The following is a 24,722-nucleotide window of genomic DNA, read 5'->3' as shown; positions in this document are numbered from 1 at the left end:
TAAGGGATCGACAATAGTTTATTAAACAGTCCCCTATGGACAGACATTTGGACCATTTCTAATTCACATTTTGCTATCACAAACAAAGTTGTAAGGAATAACCTGAAACATGGGTTTTTTTTCATACACATTTCTTAAAGGGGGTTCGCTGAGTCAAATGCATCTGCAGTCTTAGTGGTTATTGCAACTTCTTGATCAGGGTTGAATCATGTTGCATTCCCCCACGGCATCACCAAAAGAGGGTGTCATCCAACAGTTGAATTTTTACCAATCTGATAAATGAGAAAGAATATCTCAATTTAGCTTTAATTTACATTTTTCTTATTTTTAATAAGATCAAACATCTCTTCATAAATTTAGGGGGCATCTGCAGTTCTTTTTTTAGTGAATTGTCTCTTCACTGCCTGTCTGTTTTTCATGTATTTTTTTATAATTAAATTTTATTTTTTATTAAAGATACGCAAATAGTAAACAAAGCGTTAAATAGTATTTAAAAGCTTATAATGAAAAACAAAAATTCCTCTTTCCTCCTCCACCCTGTCTCATGCGCCAAAGGATACCATTTTCAATTTCTATTTGTTTCTTCTGGCACTAGCTCTATATTTCTGCAAAATACACTTATGCTGCTCTTTCTTGGTTTTTCTGTGTTAGACATCATTTACTGATTTCAAATAAGGATTTAGTATCTACCTAACCCTCTTACCATATGCTTTCCTTCCCTGTAATCTTTCTTTTTTTTTTTTTTTTTTTTTTTTTTTGAGACGGAGTCTTGCTCTGTCACCCAGGCTGGAGTGCGGTGACCGGATCTCAGCTCACTGCAAGCTCCGCCTCCTGGGTTCACGCCATTCTCCCGCCTCAGCCTCCCGAGTAGCTGGGACTACAGGCACCCGCCACCTCGCCCGGCTAGTTTGTTTTTGTATTTTTTTAGTAGAGACGGGGTTTCACCGTGTTAGCCAGGATGGTCTCGATCTCCTGACCTCGTGATCCACCCGTCTCGGCCTCCCAAAGTGCTGGGATTACAGGCTTGAGCCACCGCGCCCGGCCCCTTCCCTGTAATCTTTCAACATAATGTTATCACAACAAGAGTTTACATTATTATGTTCATGAAAATCTTGTTCTCTGTTGAGCCAAATTGCTCAATGATAACATTTCCTTTCTTGTAAACCTTTTTGTCTTTCCTGAAGTTATTAATTCACTCATTTTTTCATTTGCTTTGTTTTTGGCATGTCTTTTGCTCACAGTCTTACAAAAACCTTTCATGTGATCCAGTGCATCAAAGAATCTACCAGTTCCATTTCCTCAGAATCTTCCTGCCTTGTATCATCTTATGTATGTTCCCTGGATTTGCAGGCTGGCTAGGATTCAGCTGCTTCTCCATCATTCCCTGGGACTGTCTGCTATGCTGAATGCAGCCTTCTCTCTTCAACCCCTATCTTCCTCTTACCCTCTTACCCTGATGAGCACATTCTAAAATAACTTCCTAAGAAAGAGTGCATGGAAAGCCTCCCTCCCTCCCTCCCTCCCTCCCTCCCTCCCTTCCTCCCTTCCTTCCTTCCTTCCTTCCTTCCTTCCTTCCTTCCTTCCTTCCTTCCTTCCTTCCTTCCTTCCTTCCTTCCTTTTCTGAGACGGAGTCTTGCTCTGTCGCCCAGGCTGGAGTGCAGTGGCACCATCTCGGCTCACTGCAAGCTCCGCCTTCTGGGTTCACGCCATTCTCCTGCCTCAGCCTGTCGAGTAGTTGGGACTACAGGCGCCCGCCACCACACCCGACTAATTTTTTTTTTTTTTTTTTTTTGTATTTTTAGTAGAGACGGGGTTTCACCCTGTCAGTGAGGAGAGTCTCGATCTCCTGACCTCGTGATCCACCTGTCTTGGCCTCCCAAAGTGCTGGGATTACAGGCGTGAGCCACCGCGCCCACCCATAGGAAGTTATTTTTAAGGCCTTGCATATATTTTTGTTTTGTTTTGAGACAGGGTCGCGGTCTGTTGCCCAGGCTGGAGTGCAGTGGCTTGATCACGGCTCACTGCAGCCTCCCTGAGTTCAAGTAATTCTTCCACCTCAGCCCCTAAGTAGCTGGGACCACAGGCGTGTACCACCATGCCCGGCTAATTTTTTTTAAAATTTTTTTTTTTGAGACGGAGTCTTGCTCGGTCGCCCAGGTTGGAGTGCGGTGGCGCGATCTCGGCTCATTGCAAGCTCCACCTCCCAGGTTCACGCCATTCTCCTGCCTGCCGAGTAGCTGGGACTACAGGCGCCCGCCACCACGCCCGGCTAATTTTTTTGTATTTTTAATAGAGACAGGGTTTCATTGTGTTAGCCAGGATGGTCTCGATCTCCTGACCTCATGATCTGCCCGCCTCGGCCTCCCAATGTGCTGGGAGTACAGGCGTGAGCCACCGCGGCCGGCCAGTTTTTGTATTTTTTTAAGTAGAGATGGGGTTTCACCATGTTGGCCAGGCTGGTCGCGAACTCCTGACTTCAGGTGATCCACCTACCATGGCCTCCCAAATTGCTGGGATTACAGCTGTGAGCCATCCGCCACGCCTGGCCTCTCTTTGATTTTAAATAACATTTTGATATTTCACAATGATGTGCCTTGGAGGGGTGTGTGTGTGTGTGTGTGTGTGTGTGTGTGTGTGTGTGTGTGTGTTTTACTCCAACCATTTTGCTATGCATTTGATGAACCCTTTTAATATGGAGAGTCACATCCTTTAATCCTAAATATTTCCTCATATTACTCCCCGGTAATTACATGGTCACTATTTTCCTTGTTCTCTATTTCTGGATCACTTACTCAGTAGATGTGGACTTCTAGAACAGTCTCTAGCTTTCTCATCTTCTCTCTCCTGTTGTCCATCCTCTTACCTTTCTGTTTTACTTTCTGGAAGATTTTTCTCAATTTTATCTTCCAACCTGTTGAGAATCTCAGTTTTTGACTTTTTTTCTTGTTTTATTTATGAAGCTTCCTTTTTATAACATCCTGTTCTTGTTTCATGTGGTCATATTTTCACCTAATCTCTTTGAGGTTTATATTTTTTTAAAAACCACTCTTCTGTGTTTGTTTGTTTTTTTACTGTTTGTTTCCCTGTATTTTTCTCTTTGTTTAGTCTCTTTTATTCTATTTTATTTATTTATTTATTTATTTATTTATTTATTTATTTATTTCCTAGAGACAAGGGCTCCCTATGTTGCCCAGATTGTCTCAAACTCCTGGGCTCAAACCATCCTCCTGACCCGGCCTCCCAAAGTGCTAGGATTACAGGCATGAGCCACCACACCTGGCCTCTGTCTTTTATTTTAGAGGCTATACTTAAATATCTGGTAGTCTTTAGATATCTATTCATATTTAAGAGTCAAGCACTAACATGGTGAAACCCCTTCTCTACTAAAAATACAAAAAATTAGCCAGGCATGGTGGCATGCGCCTGTAGTCCCAGCTACTCGGGAGGCTGAGGCAGGAGAATCGATTGAATCCGGGAGGCGGAGGTTGCAGGGAGCTGAGATCACGCCCCTGCACTCCAGCCTGGGCAACAGAGTAAAGTGAGACTCTGTCTCAAAAAAAAAAATAAAAGAGTCAAGCACTAAAGAGCCAAATGGTTGCTGGGGTGGGATGGGGTGGGGTGAAGGCTTTGCAACGTAGTCATGGGACATTGAGCTCACTTTACTATTAGAAATTCACAAACGCTAGTGTGTTAAGCTCTTTGCCTTGGTGCCTTTCAGTATTTCCTTGGGTCTTACTTTCTTGTTCTCTTGTGTGTGATTACCCCTGATTTTTGCAAAGACCTACTCCCCTAAAGAACAAGGAAAATGCAGAGGAAGTTTGTAGAAATTGCTGTTATTACCCAGTAACAATTCAGATTTTTGTTAGAGAGACAATGAAACCAATGGCTTGTGTCATTTTTTTATATGAGGGAGAAAACCTGTTTGGCCACTCGTTATCCTATTGTCTCTGCCACAAACGGATTCAAACCCCAACCACACACATAGAAAAACCAGTTTCAACAACGTATTTGTAGTGTCAGATGACCATGGAGTGGGAATATGTCAACCTAGAAATGTAACCTGGTGGCTGTAAACAGGGGCTACATTAGTAACTCAGACAATATATTTCCCTTTGGGGGCTTATTTAAAGTCTTGAGTGGAATGAGAAAGTTAGGAAAAAATGTATAGCTGACACTGAGTAAAGTAAAAGGGATAATAAAGCTTAAAAAGTCATCTATAACATATGTTTAAGTGTCAAACAGCCAGTATCAAGGTATTCAAATATTTTCACAGCAGAAACATTTGGGGAAGCATTGATTTAACATTCATAACGTATTTTTAAATTTTATAAGACTACTCAGCCAGGCGCGGTGGCTCACACTTGTAATCCCAACACTTTGGGAGACTGAGGCGGGCAGATCATGAGGTCAAGAGATCGAGACCATCCTGGCCAACGTGGTGAAACGTCATCTCTACTAAAAATACAAAAATTAGCTGGGCATGGTGGCACGCACCTGTAGTCTCAGCTACTGGGGAGGCTAAGGCAGGAGAATCACTTGAATCTGGGAGGTGGAGGTTGCAGTGAGCCAAGATCTTGCCACTGCACTCCAGCCTGGTGACAGAGCAAAACTCTGCCTAAAAAAAAAAAAAAAAAAAAAAAGACTACTCATGTTTTTTAGAAGTCTACTAAGAAAATGCCATTTGTGTAATGCTTTTGGGCATGTCTCCAAACCAAAGTCATTGCATAGTGCACAAGAACCCCGTCTCCCAACGGATCTCCATCTAAACCACTGATTCTCACCATCTGGGAAGCCCAGCTCACTGCAAAATATGGCACACTCTATAAGTGACAGTGACCTGTGAGGGCAGCCATGCTGTGATTCCCAGAGTTGGCAGAGGGAGGGGAATCATAGTGATGAGGGGAGGGGTTATCAGGCTTTCCTCTGCCCTGTCTCATGACTGGCCCTTCCTACATGCATAGAAAAGCTTCCAAGCTGAGGCTGAGTCAACAGCAAGCTCCTTTGTTGATGCTGCTGCCTGGAATCTTTGTCTGGACTCTAGCTCCTGTCTTGTAACCCCGTCTCTAGGTCTGGTTCCTTGAGGCTACGTTGAGAGGACTTTGCCTACCAGCTACAAAAGTCAAGCATGAGGCCAGGAATGGGAAGGGTATTGTGAGCACAATCTATGCACTTGTTAATCATTATTACATATTAGCCAATTACTTCATGGCAGAAAAGTGGAGCAAGAGACTACTCTTAAGCCACATGTAGATGTCGTAATCCTGAGCTTTTTCTCCGTAACGGGGTAAGATGTTAGAAAAGAGTCAGCGAGTCCAGGTGATAGAATAAGTGCCAAGCACATATACACTGTGGAATACTATGCAGCCATAAAAAGGAATGAGATCATGTCCTTTGCAGGGATATGGATGAAGCTGGAAACCATCATTCTCAGCAAACTAACACAGGGACAGAAAAACAAACACTGCAGGTTCTCACTCATAAGTGGGAGTTGAACAATGAGAACACATGGACACAGGGAGGGGAACATCACACACCAGGGCCTGTCGGTGGGTGCGGAGTGAGGGGAAGGAGAGCATTAGGACAAATATGCATTCAGGGCTTAAAACCTAGATGATGGGTTGATGGGTGCAGCAAACCACCATGACACATGCATACCTATGTAACAAACCTGTACATTCTGCACATGTATCCTGGAATTTAAAGTAAAATTTAAAAAAAAATTTTTAAAAAGAGAATAAGTGCCAAGAAAAACAAAAATGAGTTAAGGCCATGTAGGTCTGTATTAAAAATCTGGCTAATAGCAAATGCGTTGAGGATTGCTGTTGCCACAGTGGGTACACTTGAGAATTCAAGTGAAGCTGATGATTTTAACACCAGGGTCAGGCCCTATATGTTCCACTTTTAATATTTTCCAACATTGTGGATCAGAACCAATATGATAGTGAATATTTCAGTATTATATATCTATAATCCCTTATCTGCAGTTCCAAAATTCCCAAAGTGCTGATGAATGTAAAATTTTTCATAACTTATTTCATGGCTAAATCCAATTTGAATGGCACTTGTCAGGTCGGGCACCTGTCCTGAACTGAGGTGAAGTTACTTACAGAGCCATTTTTTTTTTTTTTTTTGAGATGGCGTTTTGCTCTGTTGCACAGGCTGGAGTTCAGTGGTACGATCTTGACTCACTGCAACCTCCACCTCCCGGGTTCAAGCAATTCTCCTGCCTCAGCCTCCTGAGTAGCTGGGATTACAGGTGCCCACCACCATGCCCGGCTAATTTTTGTATTTTTAGTAGAGACGGGGTTTCACCATATTGGCCAGGCTGGTTTCGAACTCCTAACCTCAAGTGATCTGCCTGCCTCAGCCTCCCAAAGTGCTGGGATTACAGGCGTGAGCCACTGCTCCCGACCTCAGTCTTCATTTATTCCACTTAGGGCGACATTCGTGTACTCACTGCTGAAGTACTAATGCATTAGATTAAAGAGTGCTGGAGGTGCTATATAATATTTAAGATATGCTAATATCCAAAGAATTCTGAATGGCAAAGCACATCTGGCTTCCAGATTTTTGGGTAAGGGATTATGGGGCTTTCTGATAACGTTAACAGTTTTCATTTCGGTGTTATTTGTCTACTTTTTCTCACATGCATATCTTTCCAGAGTTTACATGCAATTTTGCATCTTGCTTTGCCCCCTCTTTTCATTATAATATTTTTCCTACGGTGCTCCATACTTTTCATAATGACTATTTATTATATTGCTACCAGTTTCAACAGAGGCATAATATGAAAATCTTTCTCTCACTGTGGACATTTATTGCTTCCAGTATTTTGTTTTTATAAGTGATGTGGTAATCTTTGTATTAAGCATTTTTTCTCAGTTTGGAATATGGATGGCCAACATTTTTTCAGGCACTTTGCTGGATTCTTTTTATTTCATTCAATCTTCATAATGTCAAGTAGATAGCATGGTGTCCATTTCATCCTCGGGGGAGCTCACTTTAATGGGAAGAGTGGTTTCCCCATGATGTCTAAACTGAAAACAGGCCTTGTCATAGAGAACAGAAATGCGGCTAACAGGTCATTTCCTATGACCTCTAAGCTCCCCAAGACTCTTTTGCTAGTGTAGGCTATATAAGCTGAAAATGAGGAGGAAATGTAAAAATTGGAGCCTCCTTGTGCTCATACATACATGCACAGGCAGGATACTGTTGGAACATTCATTCCAGTTTATGTCTGGGGGCTGAGGTGACAGGCCTCCGTAGCAGCAAGGACCCAGCATGCCTTAGGACATCAGTCTGGATCAAAGGGTTAAAAAAGAAATAAGGAAGCAGGGTCAGGGTGTGCAAGGTGAAAAGATAGTGTGCTCTGAAAATAAACATCACTGCGGCTAGAACCAGAAACTTGGTATAGCGGAAAGAATTTATGGTACTGGGTGCAGTGGCTCATGCCTGTAATCCCAGCACTTTGGCAGGCTGAGGCTGGTGGATCATCTGAGATCAGGAGTTCAAGACCAGCCTGGCCAACATGGCAAAACCCCTTCTCTACTAAAAGATGCAAAAATTAACCGCGTGCAGTGTTGTGCGCCTGTAGTCCCAGCTACTTGGGAGGCTGAGGCAGGAGAATCGCTTGAACCCGGGAGGCAGAGGTTGCAGAGAGCTGAGATCATGCCACTGCATTCCAGCCTGGGCGACAGAGCAAGAGATTCTGTGAAAAAAAAAAAAAAAGATTTATGGCACTGGGATTTCAGTCCAGACTCTGCCACTTGTTGGCTATGTAAATCTTGGAGGAATTGTTTGGCTTCTCTGAGGCTCAACACCGATGTCTACAATAGAGTGAGGCTAACAATTTATGTCTACCGATCCCAGCAAGTTGTGAAATGCAAATAGTAAAATTGATTCATTTATTAATTTATTTGCCCCAACACTTTATGCGTGGTAATAAGTCAGATTTCTTGGTTCTGAGAAACAGAAATCAACTCTAGCTTATTTGAGAAGAGAAATTTATGTAAATGATAGTAGGAACTCACAAAATCCCCACAGAAGTTTGGAGAACCAAACCCAGAAGACAAACAGGTGCAAGGGAGGCCAGACAGGGGCCGGGACCACAGCCCGAAGCCACCCAGGACTCCTGTAGGGGGGACTTCCCTGCTGTTGTACAATGCTGGGGCCACAGCTGCACAGCTGCAGCCACTGGTGCTGCTGTCAGGGCTGTCTCTGGAAGCTGGAGGCTGCTGCTGCTTGTCCTGCCTCCACCCAAGCAGGCTCTCCTCCGTCCAGGCTTCTTGGTATCACTGGCTTCCAATTCAAAACTATTCGCTAGGCCTGCAATAGGAGCAGAATAGATGTTAAAGTACCATGAAAACTACACAGTTATGAGGGGATTCCATGACCCTTGTCACAAAGGCATCAGAGATCTGGATCCTGAGACCCAAATAGGCAAGAAGGTAATTATTAGCACTTTCATTCCTCTGCTCCCTGCAAAACTGTGAGTAGTCCTGGGTACACTTGTGGGGATGCATGAAGGCATCATCCATCATGGGTGGACTAAAAGCAGGTTGAAAATGCAAGCCATGTGAAGGCAGTGACCACCATATTCTTCTCCTTGATGCCACTGCAATGGCTGGCACTCAGCAGACATCCTATACATGCGTGAAGTGAACAAACACTTGGATATTCCTCCTGCAGGTCCAGTCACTGATTAAGTAGCATCCTGGCCAGAGCAGGAAGTCCTCACAGAGTTCGGTGGGAAGCTATTGTGCAACTTTAGAAAAGGGAAAGATGATCAAATGTGGCTATCACAGGAAAAATGGGAAGGAACAGTTACAAAATCCAAAATGCCTCAGAATATTCTGGATTCAAGCAGTCACTCATGTGACCACCTGCATATAGATGTGCCATGCATACAATGTGACTCTTGCAGTCCTTTTTTTTTTTTTCTGCACTGGGAGTGGGGAGAGGGGGCGTTCTGCATCAGGGCAGAAGTGCTATCAGGTCCTTTGATTTTTCAAGGAAGTGTCATCTCTGTCACCCCTACCCCTGGTGTCTACAGCATGTGGATCTTATTTCAATCAAGATTAGAAAATCTATTCTTCAATTTTAAATAATCTTCCATGCCAGGCTTTGTAAAAACCTTCCCAACTAAAACACAACAGAGAAATATTTTCATCATTCGTAGCTCAAGTTGTAAGCTCTATCCCTGCAACAAACCCACGGATATGCAACTGTCTCTCCATGAAAATGTTTTTTCAGGACAAGGATCTAACATGGTAAACACCAAACAGTCCACGAGAAGAGCTGGCCACATGCAGAGCCTTTGTGCTTTTGGTAAAACTGCCATGAGCTCAGCATCCATTTGTGCTGCTCCATGTTCCTTTATTGGTGAGCAGTCTTTTCGTTTCAAGGGATAGGAAATCAAGTCAATCAGCTTAGGCAAAGAGAAAAGTATTTGGTCACATTATCAAATCATAGGAGGGCTGGGGTGCAGCAGAGCCCAGGGAGAAGGGGAACCAGGCCCTTGCACGCAGCGCTGGTGCTCTTTCTCCACCCCTCACTTTGCTTCTCTCTCAGGTTGGATTTCTCAGGTTGACTTCTGCCACACTGTTGGGGGTTTGCCTGTCGGTTGCTATGAGACTCCTAGCCTTGGCTCTAGAGGGAAAATGAGGGACTTTCTCTACCTGTGGCTTGAAAAACCCCTGGGAAAGACTCTGATTGGCTCAGCTCCATTCAGTTACCCATTCCTAGGCTAATCACTGTGCCAGGGAGGTGGGGCACAATGATCAGCCCAGCCTAGGTTAGGAGTCCACCTTTGGCCAAAGAGCTGTGTGTGCATGCGTGTGTGTGTGTGTGTGTGTGTGTGTGTGTGTGTGTGAGAGAGAGAGAGAGAGAGAGACAGACAGACAGACAAGCAGAAGACAGAAAGGTGGAGAGGTCTGTATTGATGTGAGAGCTCCCGCCTGAGCCACATGATTTGGGGCCTGGGTGGGGAGAAGAGCATTTCCCGATATGGAGAGATGCTGGACAAAGGGAAAAATAAAGTCCTCTAAAGAGGAATAACGAACATTGCTTTACTTTCTTATTAGGCAATTTGTCGTACTTTTGCCTTTGCTGTGGTTGTCAGGAAGCTCCGTGGGTTAACTTTCCTTAGCCTTGGTTTCAGTGATATATTCTCCTTCCACTTTAATTCCTTAATTCTTGTCTTCTTATTTTTATTGTTACTGTTTTGTGTTTTATGATACTTCTGCTTCTTTTGTAAAAGCCTTCTTAAATTCTCTTGGTGAGGCCATCTCCGTATAAAGATAAGTCTCCTTTGCTGTGAAAGAGTATCATTTAGGCAACCTACAAGTCCTCTGCCAGCTGTAAAGGCCAGCATTCTTTTATTGTATTTAACTTCTATGGAAAACTTTAAGGTCACAATAATTACAAGAGTGCTGATACTGCTATGGCTTTTTTTTTTTTCTTGAGACTGAGTTTCACTCTTGTCACCCAGGCTGGAGTGCAATGGCCTGATCTCAGCTCACTGCAAACTCTACCTCCCAGGTTCAAGCGATTCTCCTGCCTCAGCCTCCCGAGTAGCTGGGACTGCAAGCGGGTGCCACTATGCCCGGCTAATTTTGTATTTTTAGTAGAGATGGGGTTTCACCATGTTGGCCAGGCTGGTCTCAAACTCTTGATCTCAGGTGATTCGCCTGCCTCGGCCTCCCAAAGTGCTGGGATTACAGGCGTGAGCTACCGTGCCCGGCCTTGTGCTATGGCTTTAAAACACAATCAAACCAAAACTAAGAGGTTGCATCACAGCCCTTTCTGAGGAGATGCTCTGGGATCTATAATAAATAATAGACACTCAGCAGGTTTGCATATAATGATTCAGGTCCAGAGTCAAGTAAGACCTTATTGGATTGAAAAGATCATGTGTCTTGTAGAGTAAGCTCAGGTTTATAGAGGGCTGAGTGTCAAGGGCGTTTTGGTGTTGGGGGAATTATGAGAGAAGTAGAGGCCCGGTGGATAACTCCTGGAAGGTGGAATTTTATTGTATTATTGTGTACAGCGAACACAACACAAAAAAATAGGACAGAAGAGAACAGAGATTAGAGAAAGTTAGGAAAATGTCAGGTGACTAGCAGTGTCTTTAGAACTCAGGATAGCAGGCTGGGTTGGCAGATGATGCCTGTCTCATTAGCAGATTGGCCTGGAGATGGAGGGGGAGAGAATTCTTAGTAACTGCTATGAAAATCCTCATTCCTCCCATGCTCCTCCAGTGTACCACAGATGATTAGCAGGCTTTCAGTTAAGGAACATTGCATAGTATTATCTCTCTCTCTCTCTTTTTTTTTTTTTTGAAATGGAGTCTCGCTCTGTCACCCAGGCTGGAGTGTAGTGGTACGATCTTGGCTCACTGCAACCTCTATCTTCCGGGTTCAAGCTATTCTCCTGCCTCAGCCTCCCGAGTAGCTGGGATTACAGGTCACCACACCAAGATAGTTTTTGTATTTTTAGTAGAGACGGGGTTTCGCCATATTGGCCAAGCCGATCTTGAACTCCTGACCTCAGATGATCTGCCTGTCTCGGCCTCCCAAAGTGCTGGGATTACAGGCTTGAGCCACCATGCCTGGCCAGTATTATCTCTCTTAATGTGAAAATACCTGGAGGGGAAGGAATGCAAAATGCTAAACTTTCAGAACTACAGTGCTGAGTGAATTTAGGGAATTTCCATCCATCCGTCCATCCGTCCGTCCATCCATCCATCCATCCATCCATCCATCCATCCATCCATCCATCCATTTGACACAAATTTATTAAGTGCCTACTCCGTGGCAGGCACAGAGTTTACAAAGATGAATAAATTATGGTTCCTGCTTGACCTGGAAGTCATAATCTAGTTAGGACAGAGAGATAAGTAAATTGATGTTTACTGTACAGGATGATAAGCGCTATGACGGAGCTCTGCACAGGGGTTATGGTGGAGCTCAGCACAGGGGCCATGGGAGGTTTGCTATATGGGAGCTATAGGAGCATACAGAAGGGCACTGAATCAGACTGAAGAAAGAGCAGTCTGAGAAGTCTTCCTGGCAGAGGTGATATCTGAACGGAGTTTTGAAGGATGAGTAGGCATTGGCCAGAAGGGGCCAGAGGGGAGAAAGGAAAAGAGAGGAGCATTCCAGGCAAAGAGATACACATCTGGGAAGGTGCCACGCAGTGTAACCACAGGTAGAAAAGTAGGTTGGAATAAAGGACATGCATAGGCCAATAAGGGTGAGAGATAGGCATGGTCAGACCAGGAAAGGTTTTGCTGGGTGAAGCTGAGGAGTTTGAAACATGACTTACAGACAGTGGGAAGCCATGGAAGAGTCTTTAAGCAGAAAAGAGATGTGATCCAAGATCTCCATTAAAATAATCCTTTGCACTGTGGGTATCGACGGTCCCATCAATCTAGGCAGACCCTCAGGTAAGTTGCAAGAAACTGCAGTGAGAGGAGATGAGGGTTGGAATTAAGGTGTAGGCAGTGTGGATGGGGAGAAGGCCTCCAGCAACATTCACAGTCCTCTCTGCGGTCCCGCAGGACAGCCAGGCCACAGAGAGCACAAGGGAGAGGCAGCACTGCCCAGCAGGGAAGGGTAGGGGGAAGTGAGGTTAGGAGGGCTGGAACACAAAGTGAACTGACTCCACTCTTTGCCAAGGGCCAGTTCTGAGCCTCAAGATTGTAAAGAGAAAGAGAAAGTGGTCTAACCTTATCAACCCTTCGCCTGCCCAGGCTATCTCATTTTAGAGCAAAGCTCAGAAACAAAACAACTCAAGTTCTGAACTTGCAATTTTTGAACACCTTGGAGACACAGACACAGCTGTTATTAAAATGTGTTCCCCTCTCTTATCCATGTCTCTGACAGAGACCACTGCTGGCTTTTAGGGTGCCTTCCTTTGATTGTTTTTTTTGTTTTTGTTTTGTGTTTTTTAGTCTTGCTATGTTGCCCAGGCTGGACTTGAACTCGTAGCCTCAAGTGATCCTCCTGCCTTGGCCTCCCAAGTAGCTGGGACTACAGGCCTGTGCCACCACACCCAGCTTCTTCCTTTGAATGTAAATAAGTTACCTGGGAGGACCAATTAGAAATGGGTGCCCCTTTCTGGGGGTTGCAATCCACATTAGTGCACAAGGCTTGGCAGGTGTAGGGGGCACTGGATTTTAGCTCCAGTCAAGCCTGGCCTGTGCACTCCTGCGTGTAGCCCAACTGTGGCAGCTCCTCCTTCACGTCTAGATTCATAACTGCTCCCCATCCCCAGCTGGAGGAGCTCCTGTCTTCTGTCCCTTTCCCTCTGGATTCTGTGTCATGAAAGTCCAAGGGACAGGCCTGGCAGTCCAGATTCCTCTGTGGCAGCTGGCAGAGGGAGCAGCCTAGAACGCACGTATGATCATCTTTGCCTGTCACAAGAGATAACTTTTATGACTGGAGGAGCCTTAGCATTTGAATACCTTGGGGTGAAGATTGGGACCAGTGCCAACTCGCCAATTTCTAAGTGGTTAGAACCAGGGAAGGCTCAGGAAAAAATCTTTAAGCAGAGGCAGATCCCTGACTTCTGGACAATGACATGGTCACAGGGAAGCCACAGAGTCCTGGAGGTGGGACTGGAAAGTGTTCGGGAAAAGAGGGTGACGTGCAGTCTCTGAGCAATAGCCTGGTCGAGATGTGGCGGTGGATGGTGAGCACAAATGCGGACCCTGCTCCACGCCAAGAGGGGAAGTGAGAATCTCAGCCGACCTCGTTCGGTTGGGAGGGAAGTGGGGTTTTGTTAGGGGAAGCCAGGTTTCATCTTCAGGAAGGAGGTGGAAGATGCGTAAAAACAAAAGCAAAAGAAGATAAAGAATAACCCCCATGTTTTGTAAGTTAAACTCTCAGGTAGGAGGGCTTACGGTAATCATCAATGGGACTGGGTGTGGTGGCATGTGCCTGTAGTCTCAGCTACTTCGGCGGCTGAGGTGGGAGGATTGCTTGAGGCCAGGAGTTTGAGGCCAGCCTGGGCAACAGAAAGATCTTGTCTCAAAACAAACAAACAACAAAAACGGACCTGGAGTTCCAATTCAGAGAATCGCTAGGGTTTCTTTTGTCCGATTGTATCACTCCGCCCTGCAAGCGACAGACATTCAGCTCAAACTGGTCCAAGTATAAAGGGAGAAAAAAGAATTTGTTTGCTCATGGAATTAAAAAAAAGTCGCCGGGCGCGGTGGCTCAAGCCTGTAATCCCAGCACTTTGGGAGGCCGAGACGGGCGGATCACTAGGTCAGGAGATCGAGACCATCCTGGCGAACACGGTGAAACCCCGTCTCTACTAAAAAATACAAAAAACTAGCCGGGCGAGGCGGCGGGCGCCTGTAGTCCCAGCTACTCGGGAGGCTGAGGCAGGAGAATGGCGTAAACCCGGGGGGCGGAGCTTGCAGTGAGCTGAGATCCGGCCACTGCACTCTAGCCCGGGCGACAGAGCCAGACTCCGTCTCAAAAAAAAAAATAAATAAATAAAATAAAAAAATAAAAAAAAAATAAAAAAAAGTCTGGGGTAATGGTTTCAGGTATAGTTGGGTCCTTGTGCCCAAAGTAATGTTACCACGACTCAGTTTCTCCTTCTTAGTTCCGCTTTCCTCTGTGTGGGTTTCTCTCTCAGGGAATGTCTTCACACATGAGGACAAGCAGGTAGCCAGCATCTCCAAACTTTCATTTCCACCAGCTCAGCAATTCTGGTGGGAAGAGACAGCTTCTCTTTCTCAGTAATTCCAAAGAAAGTTCTGGAATTGGCTCCAATTGAATTGACTTCTTCCTATTCCCATCCCTGAACCAATCACTGTGGCTTGGGGCACGTAAATAGGACTTGAACGGTGCTCACCACTGGTCTAAGAGGTAAGCCTAGCTTCACCCATATCTCTCAGCCTGATATTGGAGGAGGGGTGATTCCCAGTGGAAGATCTGGGTGCTCCTACTAAAAGAGATAGGAGTAAGTTGGGCAGACGAAACAAAAACTGTTCATTGTATCTTTGTGACTGTATCATCACTAAAGCCTGACCACAAGTATTTGTTGTAACTGATGTTCTATCTTGTCTGATCTTGCTGACAGAGCAAGCCCTTCTTTCTGTCATAAACTTGAACGGCTGAGTTTCATGGCAGGCTGAGGCATCAGTAACGGTCTGGTGGGACTTAGAAGGATTTTGCTTCCCTAGGAACATGGCTACAGTTTTCATCTCCATAGGGGCCATGGGCAGTGTCCTTGAGGAGTGAGCTTCTAGGGCAAGAAGCTTGGCAGAAGGGAGTTCTTTTTTTTTTTTGAAATGGAGTCTCACACTGTTGCCCAGGCTAGAGTGCAGTGGTGTGACCTTGGCTCACTACAACCTCTGCCTCCCGGGTTCGAGCAATTCTCCTGCCTCAGCCTCCCAAGTAGCTGAGATTACAGGCACCACACCCGGCTAATTTTTTGTATTTTTAGTAGAAACGGAGTTTCACTATGTTGGTCAGGCTGGTCTCGAACTCCTGACCTTGCGATCTGCCCGCCTCGGCCTCCCAAAGTGCTGGGATTACGGGCATGGGCCACAGCGCCTGGCCCACAGAAGGGAGTTCTTTTGAGGACTGCTGATGCTTAGAGTCAAGTTGGGGCAACTCTAGGCTTCCAGCTCCTCTGTCAGTTTGGAGCAAAGCTGGCAAACGAATGAGATTGCCACCCGATTCAGGAGGTAGCCGTAGGCCTCATGGGATTCTAGGAAGGCTGTGTCTCAGAAGACGAAAGGAAGGATCCATAGTGAGGGAGGACTTTCCAGAAACATATCTTTCCCAGCACTATGACCGATTGTTTCCATGACCTTGACCTTCGTTCAATCTCCTTCTCAGGAGGAGGCCTGTGTTGAGAAGTAGGGGTGACCTCTTTCTAGGGCAGAGGTTCTCAAAGTTTGTTTTGCAAAGGAATTATGGGTCGGAGCTAGGGACACCTAATTAAATACATACCTCCAGCCCTACTGCTAGATATTTGGCTTCACTAAGTCTAAGGTAGGTGGGGTACAGGATTCTGCATTCTGAATAAGCACCCAAAGTTTCTGATGCAGCTTGTTCAGGGAACACACTTTGAGATCCACCTCTTGAGGCTGGAGTATCTGAGGCCAAGGATGTAAGCAGGACTTTAGCATTGAGACAGGGTCCATATGATAAAACTTAGGGGACAGCTTGAGCTCAGAAACAGGGCAGAGCTGAGTGTTTATGGGCTTCCCTTGGTTAGTATTGGCTCAGGTTTTGGTGTCTTGAACTAAGTGGTGCTAGGGACCATAGAGAGAGATGCCATGTCATGCTAGGTCACGCTTCCATCTGCTGACTCCCTGCTTTCTTTGCAATGGAACCCCCTTTGATTGACTTCATTGTGTTTATATCCAATAATCCTTTCTTAACAATAGTGTTCATTGTGTAGTACATGCTGACTACTTTAAAAAACTTTTAAACAGATTGTATACATATGGACATTGTATTCTTAAGTAGAATTTAACTCATTTTGCAACTAATGTTGAAGCCACCCCAACACAGAATATCTCAGTGAAACAGGGGAGTTCATTCCTGGTATAAACGGGGATGGTGAAGAAATCAGAGGAAGGACAGAACAGGGGGCAGACAGGGGTGCAGCTGGTGTAGGAGTGACATAGTGGGGGTTATGGGGTGGGTATTTGTTTATAGGGTTAGAATTAGGGTTACAGGAGTCAGAGAGTTCAGAGGTCTGGAGTTCTAGGGAAGGGGTCAGCTATAATGGAGTTGGGCTGGGTGAAATATTCTGAGTTGGTGAAGTTTAGGAACTACAGGAGCTTGCAGAACACATTGAAGTAGTGCAGGTAAGTCAAATGCTTGAGTGTCCTCTTCAAGCTCTAGGCCCTGGACTCGGGAGTGTCTAGGCCCTGGATAGGAGTTCCCTAGTGGCGGTGGAGGGCCTCATCCTCCAGGGATGTTTGATAATTCTTGGAGGTACAGATTCCTGTCAAAAGCAAGTGCAAAGGGACTAGGAAGACCAAGTTGGTTGATCCATTCATTCATTCACTCACTTTCTCTAGGGACCATCCCTACTTGGTGGTGGCACTGCTCTGGCCCTTAGATACATTGCTGAGCATGGCACACCCTCACTCAGCTGGCATGCTAGTGGGGTGACAATAGTTAGCAAATAGGTAATCTAATTTCAGGATGTGCAGAGCTATGAAGAAAAATAAAGGAAGTGAAGAGGTAAAGGAGTGGCGATTTTAGATTCGGGGGATTGCAGGGGAGAGCATCTCTGAGAAGGCGATGTTTGGCAGAGACCTGAGGTGCAGAATCCTGGTGGAGACTAGAGAGGCGTGCAGCCAGGCCGTGTTTGCGGCATGGCCCGACTTCATGCTGGGAGATTCTTGGGCCTGTGAATATTTTCATGACTGTTGTGGGAGACAAGGTTGCTGGGTCAGGCTCTATTTTGGGGTCGGCACTGACTCACCGCCCAAGTATTGGGCAACTGGTACACTGCTGTGAGATTGTTTCTGCTGTAAAATGAGGATCCTCCTAGCTACCTCTGTTTTACAACAATCTCATGAGAATTGGTGTCTTTCTAGAGAGTGTTTTTATTACACAATATCTTGCATGTATGCCACGGGGTAAGTTGTCAGCAACCAACTAAGCTGTGTTCTCAGAGAGCAAAGTTCAGGCTGGTCCACTGAGCGCTGACACTGAGTTGACCCCCCAAAAATGCCTTGAACTCCTGCTGATTTTCTTGGTTTTTGTGCACTGCTGAGCTCCTGATTCAGAGTCTGAAGCCCTAGGTTCTGGTCCCCATTCTATTGCTGCCAACCCATGGGGACCAAGCTTTGCCCAAGTGTGTCCATAGATCTCCTGGGGGAGCAGCAGGAGGCCTGGGGGAGCAGCAGGAGGCCTGGGAGTTCAGTCTATGAGGAATATGCAGATTTTCCCTTAGTTTCATCTTATCCATGTTCAGCATGGTGGCCATGGCCAAGGGAGTGTATTTAAGTGGCAGAAAACTCGTGAAAATATTTCAAAGGAGACAGAGAAATGCTGGAACTTGGGGAGTCAAGGCTGGTAAAAAGATCCCTGGGGAGAAGGACACTGTCTTGAGGGCACTTTCTTTCTCTTCCATGAACTGAGCTGAGGTGTTTGGGCCCATCTGTACACAGCGCTAGCCCTGTGCTTCCTCTGGATGGATGGTCCACAGCAGTGCAGCAACTCGGACACACAGTTACCTGATACACACCCGGCCAAATGCCGGTGAGATAATGGTTGTGTGTCAGTGTGGTGCTTGGTCCACTTACCCCTTCGTGTCTCCCACCAACCTGCCAAGATTCCTCCGATCTGGTCCAAAATACCTCCCCCGAATGAATGCTGATGAGGTTCCAGGTATCGTGCTAATGCCTTGGTGTACTTCATCTTGCTTATACTTCTGTGCAGCTCACCGAGATGGGGACTATTATTACACCATTTTACAGGTGAGGAAGCTGAGGTTCACTCACTTGTACTAAGTCACACAATGAGTGAGCATCAGAGCCCAGACTAGACACCAGTCCCTCCTCTGCCTGCCAACAGCCAGGTGGCTGCTCTTTTTCCCCTGCCCTCCCCAGGCTCCTGGAAGTCCCTTTGCTTGTGCACATGCAAACTCACACACACACAAAGCCAGACGTGCTGGAGAATTTACCTTCTCGTGGAGGGCCTGTAACCAAAGACAGTCAGGGCGGCCAGAGAGTATCATGGCCCTTGCCTCCTGGTAGGACAACTCAGAAGTGTCTTTTCCAGAGGTCCCTGCGGGATCAGGCTGAAGACACTTTGCATGATTCTTGTCTTGCTGGGCTTCCTCCCCACCTTGTCTTACTCCCCTGCTCCCTTATGTCACTAACACAGGAGGTCTGCTTCTGGGGAATCCAGATGCCCGGTCAGGCATGGGCTGAGCTGGGGCAGCATGATATCAAGTGACTGTGATTCCAAACAAGAATTCGAGGTCGGGCACAGTGGCCGACGCCTGTAATCCCAGCACTTTGGGATGCTGAGGCAGGTGGATCATGAGGTCAGGAGATCGAGACCATCCTGGCTAACACGGTGAAACCCCGTCTCTACTAAAAATACAAAAAATTAGGCCGGGCGCGGTGGCTCAAGCCTGTAATCCCAGCACTTTGGGAGGCCGAGACGGGCGGATCACGAGATCAGGAGTTCGAGACCATCCTGGCTAACACGGTGAAACCCCGTCTCTACTAAAAAATACAAAAAAAAAACCTAGCCGGGCGAGGTGGCGGGGGCCTGTAGTCCCGGCTACTCGGGAGGCTGAGGCAGGAGAATGGCGTAAAAACCCGGGAGGCAGAGCTTGCAGTGAGCTGAGATCCGGCCACTGCACTCCAGCCTGGGCGACACAGCGAGACTCCGTCTCAAAAAAAAAAAAAAAAAAAAATACAAAAAATTAGCTGGGCTTGGTGGTGGGCGCCTGTAGTCTCAGCTACTTGGGAGACTGAGGCAGGAAAATGGCGTGAACCCGGGAAGCAGAGCTTGAAGTGAGCCGAGATCGTGCCACTGTACTCCAGCCTGGGAGGCAGAGCGAGACTCCGTCGCAAAAAGAATTCGGAAGCCGTGGCTAGGAGTGATGGCCCAATTAAGAGTCCGGATGACCCTAGAGAGCCCAGTAATAAGTCAGATGGGAAACACATTGACTTCATTTAGGTGCTCCTCGGAGTGCAAAGCATTGACTTAGACCATTGGAACATCCCTCCTGCAGACTTGATTATACAGATTCAACCAAATTAACCTCTCACTATCTTAAAGTCACAGTCTAGGTGAAATAACATTTCTAAATGTCATGTTGGTGGACCTCTAGAGATGTGTTGCCTCAATTATGTGAAGCTTATTTGACCCCATGATCACTGTCCACCCTGTCCTGCTGAATTTCCTGTTTCCCATATATTTATTTATATGACATTCATATGGGTGACATTTGCTTTGCTTCCTGAGATGACTGTAGGTCTGGGTGACCCCAACACCTGAGTTCAGAACTGATGGCAAGAACTGCGCTGTCTAATATGGTAGCTACTAGCCACATGTGGCTGTCGGGCATTTGAATTGTGCCTAGTCTGCACTGAGATGCTTTAAGTATAAAATATACATGAGGCTGGGTGCATTGGCTCACACCTGCAATCTTAGCACTTTGGGAGGCCGAGGCGGGCGGATCATGAGGTCAGGAGTTCGAGACCAGCCTGACCAACATGGTGAAACCCCATCTTTGTTAAAAATACAAAAAGTAGCCGGGCGTGGTGGCAGGTGCCTGTAGTCCTAGCTACTTAGGAGGCTGAGGCAGGAGAATCGCTTGAACCCAGGAGGCAGAGGCTGTAGCAAGCCAAGATTGCGCCACTGCACTCCAGCCTGGGCAATAGAGAGAGAGTCTGTCTCTCTCTCTCTCTCTCTCTCTCTCTCTCTCTCTCTATATATATATATATATATATATATATATATATATATATATGAGAGATGGTCTTTGAAGACACAGTATGAGAAAAAGTATGTAAGTTATCGCATTAGTAATTTTTTAAAAATATTTCTTTGGTGTTGAAATTATATTTCAGGTATATTTTGGGTTAAATAAGATATGTTATTAAAGTTGACTTTTATCTTTTTCTTTTTACTTTTTAAAAGTCGGAGCCGAGCGTGGTGGGGCTCATGCCTATAATCCCTCACTTTGGGAGACAGGTGGATGGATCGCTTGAGCCCAGGAGTTTGAGAGCAGCCTGGGCAACACGGTGAAATCCCATCTCTACAAACATTGCACAATTAGCTAGACATAGTGGTTCACGCCTGTAGTCCCAGCCACTTGAGAGGCTGAGGCAGGAGGATCACTTGAGCCCTGGAGATGGGGACTGCAGTGAGCTGAGATGGCGCCGCTGCACTCCAGCCTGGGCAACAGAGTGAGACTCTGTCTCAAAAAACAAACAAAAAACGTGGTGACTAGAAAATGTAGAATGCTGTAGATGACTCACATTACATTTCTGTTGGGCAGCCTTGCTCTAGACACTCCAACAAAGGGAGGCTTGGAGAGTGATCTTCCAGCTCCTCCAGGGAAGTCCGCTGAGCTGAGAAGCAATCATACGCTGTCTCTGAGAGCAGATTCTTTATAAAATCAGGAGGCAGCGAGGCAAGCCCTACATGACATTACTTTTAAAGGCTGGTGATGATGGTTCTGCAGACAGCTCTGTGCTGCTGGCCAAGAGGGTTTGTGGCTGAGGAAACTGGCCTGTAAATTGGTCACCTGCTCTGACATCATCATGGCTCCCCCAGCTCCGGGTGGGGATTTCTTCACTTTGCAGAGGCCCCGGAATTCACCTTCGCTCTTTCTTTCTTGTTGTCATATTCTTGTGAGGAGAAAGAGGCCAGCTGAGGGAAAAGAGAAGAGGGGAGGGAAGGAAAGGGTAGGAGGATTACCATTGATTAAAACAACAAGGACAGAGGGGGAAGGACAGAGAGGGGACGATCTCCTTGGCTAAAACAAAAGATTCAAAAAGTCAGCAAGTCAAGTGTCTAGTGATTTTCTGTATCTCTGTCTCTGTCTCTCTCTCTCTGGAAGTCTTTTGACTTTTGAATGTTTCTGGGAAGCCATAAGCAGTTACCTTTGTTTTGCAGATTAGGAAAAGGGATAAAAAAACGGATGAGTGGCCAGGCACGGAGGCTCATGCCTGTAATCTTGGCACTTTGGGAGGCTGAGGAAGGAGGATCTCTTGAGCCCCAGAGTTCAACACCAGCCTGGGCAACAGAGTGAGACCTTGTTTCCACAAAAATTAAAAAAAATAATAAATAGCTGGGTGTGGGTGCCTATAGTCCCAGCTACTGGGGAGCCTGAGGGAGGAGGGTCACTTGAGGCCAAGAAAAGAAGAAAGAGAGAAAGAGAGAGAGAGAAGAAAGAAAGAAAGAAAGAAAGAAAGAAAGAAAGAAAGAAAGAAAGAAAGAAAGAAGGAAAGAAAGAAAGAAAGAGAAAGAAAGAAAAGAGAGGAAGGAAGGAAAGAAGGAAGGAAAGAAGGAAAGAAAGAAAGGAAGAAAGAAAGAAAGAAAAAAGAAAAGAAAAGAAAGAAAGAGGGAAGGAAAGAAAGAAAGAAAGAAAAAGGAAGGAAGGAGGAACTGACGATTGATTTCCAGAGATAAATAGGTGTGGGATAGAGAGCCGGGGCAGGACTTAGGGATGTTATCCCCTCTGTGTTGAGATGGAAGTCCCAGCGTTTGGAATTACATCACCAGAGCTCCACCCAGGGCCTTTGCATTTCAATGACTTGGCTGGGAGATAATGGCTCCCTAAGCTGTTCGTGTGTCTGTAGCTTAGAAAGTCTAGTGACAGATGTTTGGAGACGTTCCCTAGTGGTGTGGCTACTGCCTCAATTATTACATTTTCTGAGAAAAGGCTTTCACATTGTCACCAGCCTCCCAGCTCTTTTTGGGTTCATCTGATACTTGACTCTAGTGGCACCCATCACCTGCAAACAAAAGTGAGAACACATCTGTTTAAAATGTTCTCTTTGAGTCCTGCCTTTGCTCATCAACCTTCAATGACTCACCATTGCTCACTGAGTAAAAACCTAACTCCCTATCCTGCCTTCAGTGCCCTCCACCAGCAGGATGCAGGTTATCTTTCCAGACCATCGTCTCATCCCTATCTCTCATATCCCCTGAGCTCCAACTGAATCACATGTCTGCTAGTTTCTCTACATGCCTCATGCCCTTGCATCTTTATGGCTTTTCTCACTATGCTTGTTACCTAGAAATCCTATCCATAATCTTCACATTTCAGAATTTTCCTTCTCTATGAGTAGCCATTCTTGGCTTCCAAAACACTTTGTAGTTCTCTTATGGCCCTCGTAGACTGTTATTTGGGCATCAATGCCCTTGCTGGGTTGTGAACTACAAGGGTCTAGGGTGGATACAGACTGCCAGTATTAGTCAACTTGGGCTGCCATAACAAAATGCCATGGACTATGTGGCTTAAACAACAGAAATTTTTATTTCCTCACACTTGTGTAGAGTCTACAAGTCTAGCATCAAGTTGCTAGCATGATCTGGTTTCTGGTGAGGGCTCCCTTCCTGGCTTGCAGATGGCCACCTTCTCACTGTGTCCTCACATGGCCTTTTCTCGGTGCATGAGCAGGAGTGGTGGGGTGGGTGTGGAATCTCTCTTTCTGTTCTTATAAGGACACTAATACTACAAATTGAGATCCACCTTTATGATCTCGTTTCACTTTAATTACCTCCTAAAAATCTTAACTCCTAATACAGTCACATTAGGGGTTAGGGTTTCAACATATGAATTTTGTGGGGCACACAATTCAATCCATGACATTCCATACTTGGCCCCCAAATTCATGTCCTTCTTATATGAAAAATACATTCATTACATCCTAACAGCTTCCCAAGTCTTAATTTATTCCAGCATCAACTCTGAAGTCCAAATTATTGTCTGAATATCATCTAAATCAGATATGGATGAGACTTGAAGTACAATTCATCCTAAAGCAAAATTCCTCACCAGCTGTGAACCCATGGAACAAGACAAGATGTGTGCTTCCAAAATACAAAAATGGGACAAGCGTGGGAAAGACATTCCCATTCCAAAAGGGAGAAATATGAAAGATGGAAGAAGTGAGGTGTCCCAAGAAATTCCAAAACCTAGTGAGATAAATTCCATTAGATTTCCAGGCTTCAGAATAATCCTTTTTGGTTTGATGGTCTTCCCTTCCAGCCCACTGAGGTGGCAGTGTCACCTCCATGGCTGTAGGTGAGAGTCCTCCCAACACCCCCTCCCCCGAGTCCCAGGCGTCTGATGGAGGCTGTCTGGCTTCCTGAACTGAGGCAGTGGCCCTAATTATCTCTGAATCACCCTTACGGTAATTTTTCCCTCTTCTTGAAGAGTAGTGCAGGCTGGGCGCAGTGGCTCATGCCTGTAATTCCAGGACTTTGGGAGGCTGAGGTGGGTGGATCACCTGACGTCAGGAGTTTGAGACCAGCCTGGCCAACACAGCGAAACACTATCTCTACTAAAAATACAAAAATTAGCCAGGCGTGGTGGCAAGTGCCTATAATCCCAGCTACTCCAGAGGCTAAGGCAGGAGAATCGCTGGAATTTGGGAGGCAGAGGTTGCAGTGAGCTGAGACGGCGCCACTGCACTCCAGCCTAGGTGACAGGGTGAGACTCTGTCTCAAAAAAAAAAAAAAAGTGCATGTCCACAGCTGAGTACCTCATTGTTTTTTACTGTCAAATCCAAGAAGTCTGACAGCCTTCCTTCAATTGTCTTGTCTCTTCCCCTTCAGTTCAAACTGGCAGTGTTTCTTTCTGTTCCTATAACTCCATAAGCATTTTATTAAATGATAGTCCAGCCACATTTTTGGTGTTCTCTTCAGAACATGCTTCCTCATTTTTCTTAGAATGGGTAGACTGAGAATTTTCCAACTCTTTAATTTTTGGTTCCCTCTTATCTAAACACTCTTTTTCTAATTCACCCTTCTCCCCTTGCATTTTTACTACATGCAGTGGGAGGAACAAAGCTGCTTCTTTCACGCTTTGCTCAGAAGTATCAACAGCTAAATATCCAATTTCATTGTTTGCAAGTTCCACCTCTTGCAAAACAGCAGAACATAGTTTAGTCCAGTCTTCGCCACTTTATAACAAGGATCACTTTTCCTCCGGTTTCCAATACACGTTCCTCATTTCCACTGGAGACTTCACCAGAATGA

At 45.8% G+C, this 24,722-nt stretch overlaps 1 protein-coding gene and 2 long non-coding RNA genes across 5 annotated transcripts in view; 2 read left to right on the top strand and 1 right to left on the bottom strand.

Moving 5' to 3' along the window:
- On the bottom strand, nucleotides 1–12,753 carry LOC144339062 (uncharacterized). Its single transcript, XR_013413696.1, has 2 exons — nucleotides 12,325–12,753; nucleotides 1–272 (listed from the first exon to the last, which is right to left on the bottom strand). It is a non-coding gene; the product is annotated as an uncharacterized LOC144339062 (long non-coding RNA).
- The window catches only part of KLHL6 (kelch like family member 6), a 70,504-nt gene that overhangs the window by 4,856 nt on the left and 40,926 nt on the right, over nucleotides 1–24,722 (top strand). The gene's annotated exons all lie outside the window — the stretch shown is intronic.
- On the top strand, nucleotides 9,252–19,426 carry LOC144339061 (uncharacterized). The gene is made up of 3 exons (XR_013413695.1): nucleotides 9,252–10,109; nucleotides 10,655–11,495; nucleotides 19,152–19,426. It is a non-coding gene; the product is annotated as an uncharacterized LOC144339061 (long non-coding RNA).

Source organism: Macaca mulatta, chromosome 2, assembly GCF_049350105.2.
Source record: "Macaca mulatta isolate MMU2019108-1 chromosome 2, T2T-MMU8v2.0, whole genome shotgun sequence".
Taxonomy (NCBI): domain Eukaryota; kingdom Metazoa; phylum Chordata; class Mammalia; order Primates; family Cercopithecidae; genus Macaca; species Macaca mulatta.
The sequence above is the reverse complement of the archived record's forward strand: the minus strand, read 5'-3'. Positions and strand labels throughout refer to the sequence as shown.